General features: G+C 42.9%; 1 protein-coding gene across 13 annotated transcripts in view; it reads left to right on the top strand.

Annotated features, from left to right (window-relative positions):
* MBNL2 (muscleblind like splicing regulator 2) overlaps positions 1-17,309 on the top strand; it is a 131,200-nt gene that overhangs the window by 18,708 nt on the left and 95,183 nt on the right. Inside the window, exons 1-2 of one of the 13 annotated variants that reach the window (XM_080375011.1) lie at positions 11,362-12,641; positions 13,694-16,989. The exons of 9 other annotated variants lie outside the window; for them this stretch is intronic. The gene's annotated coding sequence lies outside the window, so the exon portion shown is untranslated. Of the gene's footprint in view, positions 1-11,361; positions 12,642-13,693; positions 16,990-17,309 lie in introns of those variants that run through there. 3 more of the 13 variants (XM_080375010.1, XM_080375013.1, XM_080375012.1) reach the window with 3 other exon arrangements.

Below are 17,309 nucleotides of genomic sequence, written 5' to 3' on the forward strand. Positions count from 1 at the left end.
ATCTGTGCGTACATGGAATATATACACTTATGTTTTGAGCCATGAGAACATTGCCTATAGGCTCCTGTTCCCAGATGTTTTGTTTTCTGTTTCTTTTAGGCCAATTTGCATTTCTGCTGGGAGGGGAACAAGCAGCAGTGATGTTGCTGAATATGTATTTGAACAGTAGCGTGGAACAACTTGTGTGCCTTTAATTCAGCTGCTGAGTGTAACCATGTGGGATTAATATACTTAAGCGGTCATGTCACACTGACGTATCTTGTTCGGACTTGTAGATTTTTAAAGCAGTGCAGGCTCGTAGGTAGGAGCGGAAGTGTAATTAATTTTAAACATGTGACTTCGCCTAGTGCTTATGATTTTAACTGGTATTCGTAACTTGATAAATATGTATAGATTTAGCCATCTGTCCTCTGTTTTCCCTTTGTGTGTACACATACCATGCTGCACAAACGAGGAAGGTACCTGAGGTAGGCTTTAGGGTCGAATACGTATTTAAACTCTTCTGGGAAACGGTCTAAAGTTACTGTCAAGGACTAGCGGGAAGCTTCTTTCATACAGTTTTTGAGTATGCTTGGGCAAAAAAAAAAAAGTTGCCTCAGCATCAGTGATGCCAATTTGTAACTTGTATTTGGCATTGATGCTATTTGCATGCATCCAGTGCAGCTGATACGGTTGCTGGAAGGCATGTAATTCTTCCTGCTATGGACAAGGCCCTTTTGTGTGCCATCAACCTCATATGCTTCTAGAGGGTGTATCAACCCTGGGTTTTATACCACAGAGTATAAACCACAGAGCCTTGTGGTTTCTCTCTCCTGTGGTAAGGTAGTGGTGGTGGTGTGCCACCTGGAATTGCTTGTTGGAGGTGGTGGCGACAAAGCTTCTGAGACAGGCTGGAGCTCCCAGCTGGGGCACATCAGGCTTTGGCACTTGCCACAGTTGCTGGCATATGCTGTGGCTCCTCTTACATGCAAGTGAAATCTGGAGTGGGCGACAGTGGTGATTTGCACTGGTGTGAGGATCTGTCTGTCCAAGGTAACTTGTAGGTCAGTGGCTATACAGTAATGTTTTCCTGTAGCTGAAGAGATGGGCTGCATCCCTGCTGTCACCACAGGAGTGGTACTTCTGCGTTGTGTAGACAGGTGGCTGGATGACATGACATGTGTCACCTCAATGTACTTTCCCTCTGAAGCTTACCTTCTTTATCATTTACGGCCCTCTCTCTGAAAAAATGGCCTGTTTTTAGACATGACCAAACCTGCCAAAATCTCAGATCTTTGGCACTGGTGTGTTTGGGATTGTGATGCTGAAATCTTCATTTGAACATCATTTTCTTAAATTTGGCTTTTACAGAATAACAGTTGTCATAAGAAGATTAAAAATAAAGTCTACTTGTTGCTAACACTTGGTGGGTGAAATTTTCATCTCTTCTGCTACAGCTGCTCTGTACTTTCTCTGCTGGTTGCGGAGTCTCTAGAATCAGTAGTGTGCAGTACTAAATAGACTATTTATTTTCTGCTAACCTAGGGTTTGTTAAACTGTGGTATAGCTGCTGTAGCAGAAGTGAATCCTGCCATCCGTGGCATGTGACTGCCATTTTGGGAGCCTTCTTAGTCTTGCTTTTTCTTAGGTTAAAAGCTTGGTTACAAGACACCGGGAAAAGTTCTGTTAACAATTTACGGCAGGAAGAAGAAAAAGCATATTAAATTGGTATTCCCATTGCTGCCTGATGGTGTTAGATGTTTTTGCATCCTCTGGGTAGCTCTTGGAATCTCAGCAACACTGCGTGATTATTTTACTTCTTGCACTGTTGAGTAAAGTTACATAGCGTAATTTTTTTTAGGTTATGCATGTTCTCACTGAAACTCATGCCATGCCAGGTGATTGTGGTTTTCCTCCCCACTTTTAATAGGCTCTCATAGATTTTGTTGTGATTCTACTGGAAGGTTTCAGAAGTTAGTCCAATCTGTAAATAAAAACAGAAATAAAGAACCATGAACCATATTAAATCTGTTATTGATTTAGGTATTTTCATACTGTCAGTTTTCAGGATAGAAACCTCATTTCACATGGCTCCAACCAGTCCTACAATCACATTTACTGCTCTTCTGTTTGGTGTGTGGGGTTTTTTTTTTGTTTTTGTTTTTTTTTTTTTTTTCCCTGGAGTTTATCATTGGCTCTCTGGGGCTGAAGTACTGGGGACAGATGTGAACACACTACCTTCATCTTTACAGTATTACAAAGTACCCTAATTGGCTTCCATATCTTGCTGTATCTTTCTTCATGTCCCTCTGTCATAATTCAGACTCTTTCTGTTTGTTTACTACTCCTTTCCACATGTCTTTTGCCAGTTGAATCTTTGCTGGATCACTTTCCCCCAGATGAATTATTATTTATTTTCTCAGATGCATCTGAGAAATACAGTGCCTGATAGAATTATACACACACACACACACGCTTACCTTTCTTCAGTATTCTTCCGCATTTATTCGCAACTTTACATAAGTAGAGCAAGTTAGAAAGTGTTCATTAAAATGTCACTGAAGTGAAAGTCAGGAAGAGTGTTGATCAGAAATGCTTTTCAGTTTCAAGTCACTCATTTCTGGTGAATAAACCTTTTAAAACAAAAACAATCTCTTTTCTACTGCTGATATTTCCCCTGTGCTTTTTGCTGTCTTGATCATTGTGGTTGGATTATTTGTGAGAGCTGGGTTTGACACAATGCGCTTATGGCTTCAGAGAACCACAGTATCCAAACACTCAACTAAATTTGGAATAAAAATGTAGTCGGTAGGGGTCAATCAGCTACAGGTATGTAAGGAGGAGTAAACCTCTTAAAAGAGCTTAAAGTGTTGAATAACTCTGTTTATCTTGAGTTGCAGCTGCACACCAACATTTTTGGCGCACATTGGGTGGCTGATGGCAACGATGACGGTCAGGGACTGTTCCTCTGTGGAGCCCAAGGTAGCCCTTTTGCTGCCCAGGGCCGGGGCCACAGAGAGCTGTAAGATTGTGGGCAGATGTTTGAGTACTGTAAGGATGCAGCCTGGAAGATGGATGGTGATACGCAACTGTATTACTGGGGAAAGACATAGCGTGTTCTGGCATATTCGGATTTCCTAGACTGGAAGGCTTCATGAGCTGCCTGCACCGTGGTGGCGACACAGATCACTCTTTGCCTAGATAGGGCTGAGGCAGCAACACTGTCATTGAGTAATGTTTCAGTATGAAAGTATAATGTCAGTGTAAAGTCCAGAAATACTTATGACCTATGACCAGTTGGGATCATGTATCTTAAAGCAACAAAACCAGGGTCTGTCTGTGGCTGCAAACTCTTGACGGTGTTTTCTTCTGCTTACCAATTAATTCCAGGGTTAGGTTTAACTTCAGCTACCCCTCCTTGTTTTGATGGTGTTGCAGGTGTTTGTGCTGAAGGATAAATAGATCTGTTGTGTTTCCACACTGAGAGAATTTGAGGCTTTCTGGCTGGGTCACCTGGTCATTTGGTGCTGATGTTATGAAGTAGTATAGAGGGAGCTGGGTATTGTAGGTTCCCTACAGGGGAAGGACTGAGTGATGGGGGAGCAGCTTCCCCCTGCTGCTTGTTTCCCCGTTGCTCCTAGTTTATCCAGGAAGGACCCAGACTGTTCGTTGTATTTTTTGTGGGTCCTTGTGAGGTATCCCCACACTCCTGGTGAGAGGCAAATATTTCATGCCTGGTGGCATCAAAAAGGAGGTCTTGGGAGGCTGAGTATGTATCAGCCCGCACCACCTCTGACAGGAGATAATTTGAAGTATAAGAAGGTCCATGTCCTTTCTTTAGTTTTGTGTTCCTGGTCTATAGCATTAGGTTCATTTAAGTGATCCGATAGTTGGCTTTGTTACTGACCTTTTTCAGGAGCGGGAGATTTGGCGCGAGCCAGTGGTTGCTTGGGGCAGAATGTTCACGGTGGGTTTCTTCAGCAATGATAGGGCTGTTACATTTTCAAGGAGGAAGGAAACTTTTCAGTGTTTTCTTAATGATTTCAAACTGTAAGGAGTATGGTTGAATTCACAAATCTCAGAGGAGGAAAAAACCATCTGTTTTATGGTTTTAAAGGGGTGTCTTATTGTGCTTGCCTTTGAGTTGTGTAAGCTGACTGTTGGTGGGTATGGATGAAGTGTGTTTTTGTTACCTGGGAGGGTTTTCCAAGTGCATACAATGTTTTCATGGAGTATTTCTCTGCAGTGCAGTATGTCTGTGTGGGCATTATAGGCCCTCAGCATTAAAGGCCTTAGCATAGGCTTTGATGCATTAATTATTGCAGCCTTTATTTGCCATTCTAAAATCTGGATTTTGTCCTCTGTGTGTATGGTGAGATACTGAAAACACCAAGGTCATTTTGGAGCAGTGGCTGTTAGGAGTTGACTGTTTTTGATCACTGATAGTGTGTGGTTCCCTGTGCCCTCAGGCCCTTGCTGTGATGGCCATTTGTGAGCTGAAAAAATTTTGGAATTTCTTGATTTTTGCTCTACAGAGGCCTTCTCTAGTTCCTGGGATATTGCACATTCTTTTAATTGCTTGAATGAGGTGATGTTCTTTCCGTCAGCATCCAACAGCAGTGGTGTTGTGATATCCTTAACGTTCAACTTCTCTGTCAAGTGTCAGGTCAAAAATATGACCAATGCTGCACGTCGGACCAGAGGTGACCTGTGAAGGTGCCAAGAGGATTATGAGGAAACCAGCTTTCCATAAAGAACACGGGAAGATAAATTTTGGGGACTTGAGCATGTTCAGCCTTGTCAATGTATTTGTGGAAATTGCAAAGATTTATTGTTCTGGTACATTTTGCTGCCTTCTGTTCCAAGATAGCAGTGCTAGCCTTCCTAAAGTTGTTTGTTTATTGCAGTCTTTAAGTGAACAAGTGTGAACTTTAGCTTTTCAGATTAACGAAATCTGAAAAAGATGCCTTCCTAGAGGGCTCCTTAGATTTCACATTTGCAGAACAGGTGAACAAAGTGCTGCCTGCTATCCGCTTGTGCCCAAGTCTTTGACTCCACATCGTGAGAGGGAGAAGATGACATGGGATTTAGATCTCAACTAGATGGCTTTGGATGATGCAATTCGTATCAGGTATTTCACTCTTGGGATTGTGTATTGCTTGTTGGCAGTTAGAGGTAGGTCTTACATTACTCAATTCATTCACTTAATTTCATAATGCTTTATGCTCTTTGCTTCCTGCTTGTGGTGTGTATTTCTCCCACTACTTGCAGCTATTAGAAGGGATCCGATTTCTCTGGGTCTTTTCCTAATTCTGCAAACAGCCCATTCCAGTTTACACCATGCCAGGTGAAGTGGGCTGTGCCATTTGGATTGCTGGGTGCCACTGGAAGAGGAGTGGACACCCTGTGATTCTTTCTGGAGATGCACGCTGTTGAATCCTGGGAATGGTTAGACCTGGATATGCATCCCGTGGGAGCAGTGGTGAGTGTGGACAGGGAGGGTGAGGGCGTAATAGCCATAATGGTAAGATTAAGGCACATCCCAGCATTAGGAGGTGTTGTTGGTGGCTTCAGTCGGTCATTTTCTTGAAATAACTTGTCCTCGCTGTTGTGAATTGGAGGAAGGGGGATGAAAAAATCAATACACTTGCTGAGCTATTAAGAGGCCTCTTGACTAATAGCGTGGCAGTAACTGGAGGCCAGGCTGGGTGGAGCTCAGTACTCCTCCCTCATGGAGCAGCAGAGCTGTTTGGTCATCTGAGTTACGGCGATGGCCCTGGGGCTGACAGGAGGATTATTACAGCATTGTTCTTGCTTTCTAGAAAGCTTACCTCATTCTTTTCTACACATTTCAAAGATGATGGAAGCACTTTTTCTTACATGATACCAGCAATGCCAAACCTGCTGGAGCTGGTCCCCTGCTGCTGCTCAGTCCCTGGTGGGAGTCTGCTGCTGGTAATGAATTGGAAAGGGGGAAAATGTCAGTTTGCGTAGAACTGTGCAGAAGGCTTTTAGGACTGAGGTGATGAGTTTTCTAAACAGGATGAATGATTGAAACTGCTGTAGTTGCACTTTGCTTACTTCAGCAGGATTCTGTCAGTGGGTTCATAGTTATTTGTTGCTTTCTGCATAATAGACTGAAAAAGAGGAGCAAAATGAATGGGGTATCCTTAAAGGTTGGGGTTGTTTTTTTTTTTTTTTTTTTTTGTGGAGCTGCCAATACAGTGGAAGTTACACAGTATGAAAAATAAATCTTTGGAGAAGGCCATAATTGGAAGTGTCTGCATCAAATTTTGGTTTTTGAAGGACCTATAAAGTAACTTCATTTTTTATTGTTAGGTGGTTTAGTCATAGATATCTTTGTAGAATGGAAGCACATTCAATATGCAAAATATCTGAAATGACTGAAGTAGTAAGGTCTAAAATGTGGTGAACCTTTCTGTACAGGATCCAGAGATTTTAACCTATTCCTTCTGTCAGCAGTTCAAAGAAGAATCAAAGCAGCAAATTCAAAACATCTGAGTGATATTCCCTTGTATATGCTGCCAATAGTAAAGGGAGGAGGTAAGGCTGTGAGTCTCTTTAGTTCATCCATTGGGATCTGAGCACAGGGTCACTGCTTTTGTCAAAGGCAGTACTTCTAGCTCAGATGAAGTTCATTGTCTAGAACCAGTGAAGACCTGCTGCTATGAATAGGGATCTAGGCTGAGGGAGCTGGGCTTCTGTAGTTGGTTGAAAAGGAGGCTAAGGGACAATCCAGTAGCTGTTTACAGCTACTAGAGGATGGATCTGAAGATAATAGGTCCAAACTCTACTTAGTAGTGGCAGATGGCAGCAAGGGACATTGACAACAAATTGTTGCTTTGGAGATTCGGGTTGGATGTTGGGCAAATCTTGTTACTAGGAGGGTAGTGCAGCACTGCAGCAGGTCATCCAGAGAAGCCAGTATCTGTCCTCGGAGCTTTTCAAGACTCACCAAGGCAAAGCCATAGCTGACCTGATCTGCTGCAGGTGATGGTCTTGTTTTGAGTCAGAGGCTGGACTAGGTGACCTCCAGAGGTTTCCAAGAGAAACCAAAGTTTCTAGGAGATTGTCACAGATCCTAGCACAATGAAGAATTTTAGACAGCTTTGAACTGAGCTGACCGGCTACTGTGGGATGCTTGATGGTAAACTTAATTTCATGTCCTCATGATCAGTATTGTTTGCCTAAGTATTTATGACCTGAGGACCTGCAGGTTACTTTGTCAACAGGTTTCTTGTGGTCTCACCTGGCCCAGAGGGAGGGAGAAGAACAGGCAGACCCCTCCTTGGGGATCTGCCGAAGGTGGCTTTGAGGGATGAGGTGGCATTACAGTTGGCAGGAGGGTAGGTGGACTGCACTGAAATTTGCTTTTGATCTTCAGTTCATAAGTCTATATAACCCACAGCAAAAGATCTGTCATCTTCATCTTGTGCTTTTCCTCTGCAGTCCCCTTTGCCTAGTACTACCTTTAAGTAAGCCAAAGGTACCAGACGGGTGCCTTCTAATATATTTTTGGTGCTACTAGTGTGTATTAGTGCTCTTATCATTATTAGAGTTGGTGTGAGGGGGAATAGCCAAATGAATGGCTTTGTAAATTTTATAACACTTTTGTTTTTTTATGAGGGAAAGGGCGAAGAGGAGAGTCAGAGAAAAATAGAGAAGAGGTGAAGTACAGCGTGTTAGAAAGCTGGATGCTATCCCTGTACAGACCTTTCCCTGCAAATAAACTTGATTTTCCATCTTTGGATCTCTGGTGAATGAAGTCCTGTATCCATCTTGATTTTTGAGACATTCTTTCTGAATTTACTTCATTTTTGAGGTGGTGGGATTAGATGTTGATGTGTGTTCCTTGAAGCACACTGTCATCAGAGATCAAGCTTTTGGATGCCATTTTATCCCACACCTAGTGCTTCTGCTAGAGGACTTTGTTTCTTGCCCTTCATTACTCTTACTTGATTGCTTATTTTTCCTGAGTGAAAACAATTCTTGTTTCTTCCTGTGTATACAGCTACTTATTTTTGTTTCTGTTACATGACCTTGGGGAAAAATGAAGGTTCATTGTCATGTATATAGTCTTATGTGGCAGAGTAATTAGGCGAAGATCCACATGACATGTTTAAAAACATTATGCGAATAAAAGTATTCCTAGCACTTTGCAGTAATCTGAGAACAAGATGAAACAAAACAACCTCTTTTGAGGTGAAAATGGAAATTTGATGCAAAACTCATGACCATTTGAATGCATGCAAGTCTGATGTTTAAAGAAAAGCTTGCCTATGTGAACACAGACTCATAGACTTCACAAAACAGAGCAGCCTGCTAACCAAAAGACTAGTTGCTTGCCAACAGTTCACTTGGCATTGCTTTCTCCTACCTGTCATCCATACTTCACAGAAAGAAATAAAACCCTGTACTTACATACTCCAGGCCTTCCCTCCTTGCCAAAGTAATGCTTTGTTAATTATATGGAGTCCTCTGCTCTTACATGTGTGGATTATTAATTGCTGTAAAAGGGTGAGGGATTGAATCCTACTCTTACTGTTTTTAAAAAAACAAAAATTATCCAATTGGCTCTCGTTTTCTCTGAAGTCTCCTGGAGCCTATTTTCTCTGCTTACAGTAGAGATTGCATGCTGATTTTGCTGCATGCCCCTGAGCATCTACCCTGCAGACTCAGGCTGTTAAGTGGCAGCTTGTAGGGAAAAGGGAGCTAACATCACCTATTAAATAGCAATGGAATGTTTTACACCTGTATTGCAGTAGTGTGCAAAACCAATAGGATAATTTTAATGAATTAGAAAGAGTTGAATTATTTTTGTGCTAATCGAAGATGGGAAAATTAAAAATGTAGCTTAGTTTCAGTGGCATCTTTTTCCCTTTGGGTTTATGATGGAGTAATAAAACAGAGCTTTTGGATTTAAAGGATAATTACAGAGTCCTCATTACATCATGGTTGGAAGATTTATTATTTGCAGACATGGCTTGAGTTATATGCAGGATCTGGTATACAGTAGAGGCTGATAAGTGAAACTTCATAGAAGATTAAAAAAAAATATTTGGTTTACCTGCAGAAAATGTAATTGGTTGTAATTGGTTCTCTTGTGTAGCTGTGAAGTATTATTTTTGGTAATTTAGGAACTTTCTAGAGTACAAATCTTGCTCCTCTGCCTTCCCAATAGGTTGGCTATTGCAGGAGGTCAGAGAATTCTCAGGATAAGCAGCAGAAGTTTAATATATGCATCCTCCACCTATGCTCCCTGAAACACAAGAGGGTTTTCCTATGCCCATGTGATTTTGTGGCTGAGGTTAGTATGTTCTCTGAAAAGAACAGTTTCCTCCTGTTGTGGGTTTAAATAGGAACTACTCCTAATTTGAGGCCAGAACAATAGCTATGGAGGAAATTAGTCATGGAGGGATCCGAGGGGGAAGGAGCATGTTTTTATCAGCAATGGAAGAACTTCCCAATACACAGGGGTCTTGCTAAAGATAATTTAGGCATTAGTTGAGTAGTGGTGGTTTACACCTTTGCATTGTTTCTAAACTGGGTGTTAAGGACTGAAGGGTACAACACTTCCTTTCTTCTTAATTTGACACATTTGGAAAGTATTCTTTGTAACCACATTGATTTGAAATACATTTTTTATGAAGACTTAAGTATTTGGTGTTTATTTCGTCTGGAGTGAGATGCTTGGGAGACTTCTATCAGATGATTGCCTGGTTGTGGTAGATGCTGCACAAAATAGGAGGGCATGAAGTCGTTTAGCAAAGAGAAGGATTTATCTCGAATTTATGATATATGTTGCTGGCTTAAATAGTGCTTGTGCTTTTACCCTGTGATTCATAAAACATCTATTCTGAGTAGGGTTCAGCAGTTGAAGATAAAGGTTTTCTGTTTTTTATGTAACCCTTTTAGATTCTCCTATAAGCATTGGGAAGATCGATTCTGATAGGAATATTTCTGAGGCAGTGGTTTACATTTTTGGATAGGTGCAGGTACCTAAATATATGGCATCTAAAAAGACCATTTTGTGTCTGGGACATCTGCATGGGGCTGACAGATAAAAACCAGGACATACCAGTAACCCAGTCTTTCCGGCAGTGGCCACTGGAGTCCAACAAGAATTCTCTAGGGCATGCAAGAAGGCACTAGATGTCTGGTTTGGATGATTAAAATGTAAATGTTAAAGTTTTAATGCTTCTGTGATCTGGTATTTCAGATCAGCAAGCTGCACACAGCTTTTTTCAGCTGTCGTGAAGAAAATAGAATCACTTTCCTGAAAAAACTTTTGCATAGGTCAGCGTTGCAAGAATAAGGCAATATAAGTGTTTTGCCAATTTATTTTACCTAGGTTATTATTTTGCCAGTTTTAATTGCCTAGCTTGTATAGACGGAGTCAGCAAGATACTGGTTGTTGCACCAACCTTCCCTGCCCTCCAAAATCCCCCCCTCAAAAACCAAAGAGAAGATCAGGAGGAGGATCCCAGAGCAGCTCCTCTTAGGTTAATTTGGTGTCAATCAGTTGTTCAGAGGAAGAAAGCGTGAGTGAGTGCAAGGATTGATGTTCAGTCAGGGGGAAAAAAAAAAAACCCTGGAACATGTTCAGCATAGCTTAGAGAACAAGCTTATGTAGCTTATATAGCAACATAGCTGGAACATGCTTATGGCAAGCTGAGGATTTACACCAAAGCTGTAACTGTACATTGTCAAAATACAGGTGTTCTTTAGCTATATGTTAGCATCTTTAGTTATTTTAAATGAATTTGAAAAATCAAAAGTGCTATCCAGTATGTGTAACTTAGGTGTCTAAATATTTATGTTTGTAATAAAGCCTCTTCTGTAGTAAGATTAATAAGCCTCTTATATGTTTAATGAAGGACATGATAGAAGGAGCCTAAGGGTGACCATCTCAGGTAGACAACAGAAATACAGATGCTTTTAGGATATGATGGCATCTCTTAGAATAGCTACTTTGGGATAGGATGAATCACAGCCCACAAATGCCTTTTCTCTTCAGTGACTGTAAAGAGGGGGAGTAGAGTGACTCAGAAGTGGTTGTTTATATTTGGCTAAATATATTTCAAGCTAAATGCATAAGACTACAATCCAGAGGCAGCTCAAGCTCTGCATGGCACCTGGGGTATTATGTCTCAAACATTCAGCTACAAAGCCTGGTTGGAGTGTACTGCAGCTCTCAGGCTGGTGCCTTTATCACCCTTCCCAAATGGAACCAACTTGTGAAGGAATGATGCATGTGTACTCAGTTTTCATCCTGATGGGGAGCTGGTGTCATCTCAAAATAAAGTCAGGATGCAGACTTGATGTGTGCCTGAACCTGTGTGTTTGGATCTTACAATTTAGACATGGCTTAAATTCCTTGTGCAGCCAGTGGAAGGAGAAGAGGGGATTTGGAAGGCCTCCAGAAGCCACCTTAATTTTGGTAAGATTGAATCCTAGCATGTAACTTGAATATACACTTGCTTCTGTGTGTGTTTTTGTTTCATAATTCTCTCAGCATATGTAATGAAAATAGAATAAGCTGTTTTCCTGTCTGTGCACAGTGAGTCTCCAATTTCCTCAGGTTATGGAGATGTTGGGGTGTCTGGGTGCTAGGAAGTTAAAACAATTGAAGTCCTGGACTTAAAAGCTCTTCTGAAAAGCATATTTTTTAAAACAAAATTAGACCTAGCAGTGTTCTTTCACAGCAACATACCTGCTTCCAGTTAAAAACTTTAATTTTGGCATTATTCTTTATTTTTGTACCTTATAATGATTTCTACCATCACTTCAGCCCTGAGAGAGAGGTATTTTGCAAAGGCTGGCATCAGTGGTATTATGCCTTAATAGGTCTAGGTGCCTAGTTTTAAAATCTTGGCAGCTGCCTTGACTTTTTTTTATGCTGTCATTCAAACCATAGCTACCAAGGTTTAATTTTGCTGGTAGTAGCAGTTGTGGGTAGTCACTAAGGGAAGAGTCTACTGACACAGGAAATAGTTTTGAAGTTGTTCTTGCCATTTCTGAAGTTACAAAAATGTCACTGTTGCCATAGGTCATCTATGCAAGGCTCAAAATCGTCTTTCTGCTGTAGTGAATGTCACGTGAGTTGCTTGGTGTCTTCAGTGTTAGTGTTTTATATATTCCGCGCTTGTGGCAAAACTCCCTTTTAAATTGAGAAGTTTTGTTGTTTCTGGGATTAGATCTAATCGCTATGATTCAAGAGTAAAGAAGGAGAAGCAAGCGTGCAGGTTCTGCATGTTCCAGTTTTCCTCTTTACTACTTCCAAAATAGTCCACTTTTCTCCAAAAGTTGTATCTGCACGCTTCAGAAGATTGTGTGTAATAGATACTTTTAGCAGCATTTTTCCCTTGATTCATTAATTATAGAAGTAAGTTGAGCAGAGCATTTTCTGAGTTGGGAGTTTACCTTTATTTGTTATTCTTTGCTGTGTTTGACACCTGAATTTCTTGGCTTCTCTAAGGTCCTGTAATTTTGTAATTAAATATATAAAACGTCTGTATAGATCAGCCTGAAAACTGAAATCGTGGGCTTTTTCTTTGTAACTGGTGTGAAGAATGCATGGACATATGGACATACCTCAATTTGAGATCAGCCACGGTGGAACTTCTCAAGGTACAGAGCAGGTATTTTTAAAAACTTCTTTTTCTTCAGTCTGTGAACTCATGCCTTATTTGCTCTACACTACTCAAGCGCCATTTTTGAGGATGATCAGACATTTTCTCTTGAGCTTTTTGATGGGGCCTAGCAGAAGGGTTCACAATTGTGACTATTGGGTCTGGCTGAGCCCCCATAGCAGCCCTCATAGTGCTGGGCTTGTACTGGTAGCTAGAAAGGTGGGGGTAACACACCAGGGTTGTGGCTGCTGCTGAGCGGTGCTTGCACAGCATCAAGGCTGTGTCTCCAACATTGCCCCTCACCAGTAGGCTCGGGGTGGGCATGATCTCGGGAGGGGACACCGCCAGGACAGCTGACCCAAACTGACCAAAGGGATATTCCCTACTATACAGCGTCTGCTCAGCAACGAAAGCTAAGAGAAAGGAGGAGGAAGGTGGGGGGCATTTCTTACTTACAATGTTTGTCTTCTGGAGCAACTGCTATACGTACTGAAGCCCCCCTTCCTGGGAAGTGGCTGAACATCACCTGCTGATGGGAGGTAGAGAATAACATCTTTTGTTACTTTGCTTCCGCACATGCGACCTTTACTGTTGCTTTATTAAACTGCCTTTATCTTGACCCGCTGTAGCGGATTTGCATGGCAAGGTTTTGGTAGTAGGGAGGCTATAGCGGTGGCTTCTGCAAGGAGATGCCAGAAGCTTCCCCATGTCCAATGGAGCCAGTGCCAGCTGGCTTCAGGACGGATCTGGGGCTGGCCAAGGCTGAGCCCATCGGTGACGGTGGTAGTGCCTGTGGGATAGCATATTAAGAAGGAGAAAAAAAAGAACACCCAAAAAATGCGCCAGCAAGAGTGACAAGTGAGACTGTGTGAGAGCAACAGCCCTGCAGACACCCAGGTCAGCACAGGAGGAGGCAGGAGGGGCACCAGGCACTGGAGCAGAGACCATGGTGAGGCAGGCAGTGCCCCTGCAGTCCGTGGAGGTTAACGGTGGAGCAGGCAGGTGCCTGGAGGAGGCTGTGACCCAGTGGGAAGCCCGCACTGAAGCACGTTTGCTGGCAGGACCTGTAGGCCCATGGAAAGAGGAGCCTATGCTGGAGCGGGTTTGCTGGCAGGACTTGTGACCCTGTGGGGGACCCAGCTGGAGCAGCCTGTCCCTGAAGGGAAAGGCTGCACCCTGTGGGAGCGACCCGCACTGGAGCTGGGGAAGAGTGTGAGGAGGAAGGAGCAGCAGAGCCACTGTGTGATGGACTGACCGCAGCCCCCGTTCCCCGTCCCCCTGTGCTGCTCGGGGCGAGGAGGCAGAGAAATTGGAAGTGAAGTGGAGCCCAGGAAGGAGAGAGGGGTGAGGGGAAGGTGTTTTTAAGTTCTCATTATCCTACTCTGATTTGTTTGACAATAAATTAATTTCCCCAAGTCAAGTCTGTTTTGCCTGTGACAGTAATTGCTGAGTGATCTCCCTGTCCTTATCTTGACCCACAAGCGTTTTGTTATGTTTTCTGTCCCCTTTCAAATGAGGAGGGGGAGTGGTAGAGGGGCTTGGTGGGCACCTGGTGCCCAGCCAAGATTAACCCACCAACAGTGGGTTATTTACTTTCAGCATGCCCTAATGAGTTGAGGGGCTTCTGATCCTTTGTCGAGGGAGGATCTAAAAGGATAACCCAGATGAGGAGCTGGGTGGATGCATGGCTGCTAGCTTTGTGTTCATGATTCAGGGGTCCCAGGAATGATATCTAGGAGCACCTCACCCCTGTTTGACCACTGCTGAAGCTCTGCAGTGGTTTGAAGACTGGCATACAAGCTGTGAAGGGCTGCTGCTGAAACAGGATTGTGTTCTGAACCCTTGCCTTTTGGGGGTGTACTCTGGCTATCGAGTCTCTTCCTCCATGACCCTGTCACTGCTGGCTCTCCCCCTTCTGCCCAGCGTTGTGTTCCATTTCGGCCCACCTGACCTCCCTCACACCCGCCCTGCAGTGTGCTCTCAAGGGCCAGTCTCCTGCGTGTCCGTGGGGCATGAGCTGAAGGGTCATGAGAGCAACAGGCGGGGCTGTCTTCCTGCTGTCAGCTCCAATGTCTGGTCTCTGGCAGATGGGAGCAGCAGTTACGGGGGAAATCCTGCTAATCTCCTGTAACTTGAGCCCATTACATGCTCAGTCGCACTGTGGGGCTGGTGCCTTTCCAGCCACATAGGGACGGGCGGCTGGAGGAGGCGGTGGATGCTTGCTGCAGAACGTTTTCTGAGGTTTGCGCTTTAAGGATCGGAAAAAAAAAAATAACAAGACGGTGTGTGTCTGCTGAATTCTAGCAGGTTTTAAAGCTTTATCAAATAGGAAAATGTTTTCCTAAGTATAGCAAAAAGCCATAGCTTTGATTTAACAAAAAAAACCCCACTAAAACCCCCAAACCAAAAAAGCAAGGGATCAGCACTCTGCCAAATTTGAACGACTGCCCTGACTTAGGCAGAGGAGCCGGAGTTCCCTGGTGAGGGGGACAAGGGTGGCACAGCAACATGTTTTTGTCTAGGCTGTCTCAGAAATGGGCAAACTGTGCTTTGGCAGAAAAGTAAATAAATCCTGCAGCAGATGTCCAGCATGGAAAATTTTTAACACAGGCAGCTCAAGTTGGGTAAAGTCAAAAGAACGTGGAAAATACCAACGATGTGCACCAGACCATCTTAATTATGAATAGAGTTACCACTCCTGTCCCTGAGGGTGTCTTGAGACCTGTCACAATCAACTCTTTGGGGTCTTGGGGGTCTTGTGGTTTTTTTGTTTTTTTTGTTTTTTTTTATATAAGGCGAAACAGAGCAGAGTGGAGGGGGTGATTGAGCAGAGAGCAAGGGCTGGCTGGCAGGAGCGCATTTCAGCTGTGCCAGGGAGGGGAAGGTTTTCATAAACTGGGTGGGAGATGGTGGAGCCTGAAGGAGAGTTTTTGCTTGTGGGATAGAGAATAATGGATTTTTGGGAAGCCGTGTTTATAATATGCAAAACAGTCCATAGGAAACAATGGGGCCTTGGGACAGAGCTGCCACTGAATGAGAGCTTTGTTTTCTTCTTGTTTATTCATGTTTCTAAACTTTTAGTGGAATTTTAAACACATTTTACACATTTTTATTGTAATGGCATGAACTGCATAAACTGCTGTCTAAAGTAATATTGCACTGCAATCTTTATTCCTTTCTGGATAAAGATTGACTTTCAGCTTAAGCTCCTTTTTTTTTTTTTTTTTTTTTTCCTTAATTGCAAGTCTTGTTCAATAATCCTTGGCTGCTTTGTTCTCTCGTTTTAAAACTTCAGCAAAATTTGTGGGAAAACTGATTGACAGCAGACCTTGTGTACCAAGCATATCAAGCTGCGCACAGTTTGACTTGAAGATGGCAACTGGTATTGTAGTCCTTATGCCAGAACCTTGATACAAATGAACATCAGTTGTAAGCTAATCACACAAACAGCAGTTCAGACCCTGCTGATGTAATTTTTCTGCCAAGGATATTAAAACACCATCATATAGATAATGTTTTCCTCAAGAAGCATCCCATACCTGCAGTCCTGAACAACCGGTCTCAAATATTCAGAAAGATGTTATGCATGTATTGCTGTTATATGCAAACACTGCACATAAGATTATGCAGTATTAAAATGAGGCTATTACTGCCTGAGTCGGAGTGCGTTTCGGCTGCATGTCAAAATAAAGGATAGCTTGTTTGGTTTATGGGGTACAGCTCACCCTCAAAATGAAACAGCATCATTGCAGTTCTGCAATTTCGGCAGCGTTGCTTGTGTACGCGTTTATGATTAGCAAAAGCTTTGAAAATCCTTGTGCAAGAAACGGTGCAGCTGCTGTTGCAGCAGAGGGGAAGGGAGTTGTTTGCTTTTGCTGGGTATGTTATTTCATGGAGGTATCGCTTTACCTTGCCAGTAAAACTCTTTCCCTGTGCGAGGGAAATTCCTGGTTCATCAGTATGGGTGCATTGTTTTTACACATTAGAAGTGCTGTGTTGCTGTGTCAATCATCCCGTTAGGATCAGTTTAAGAGCAGTAGGGCTGACGAAGCTGGGTGTGATTGGCTGCCATATGCTGGGAGGGCTTTGGGAGAAGGAAGGGCTGCAGTCTTTCAGCAACAGAGTTTAGGCTGTGTCTTTGCTTCATCATCTGAGGAAAAATCCCCAGATAAGGCACCAGGCTTTCTGAGCAGGGAAAAAAAAACCCCAACAAAAAAAAATATTAAAAAATACTGGCTGCTCATCGTTTCATGTCAGAATTACTCACCATGATGCAATGGGAAAGATACAGCTCTTTGTTTATATCAGATGTTCCTGTTCACGTTGGGAATGTGCCGAATAGACAGGGCTAAACAAGGTAGGAGGATCGTTGTCTTTTATTGAATGTTTAAAGAGTTTGCTGCAGTATGCTGCATACTGTATGGGTTGCTTGGGGGAGTTGGGGAAGCAGCATTTCTCTAGTGTATATATTCTGTTCGGGTGCAGTAGGTGGATTTAATGGTAACTTGTTTTCAAAGGAAATTAATTTCCATTGTAAATAGCTCTCTTCAGAAATGGAATGTGAGTATATGCATATTAACGCAAGTAAAAAAAGAAATAGGTCAGTGTGTTTCGGAAGTGCTGTTACCCTAATTGGATTTTTAGCTGGGTTGTTGTCTGGTAGTGCTTCCTAGCTGT

Source organism: Falco punctatus, assembly GCF_963210335.1.
Source record: "Falco punctatus genome assembly, chromosome: 2".
In the NCBI taxonomy this organism is placed as follows: domain Eukaryota; kingdom Metazoa; phylum Chordata; class Aves; order Falconiformes; family Falconidae; genus Falco; species Falco punctatus.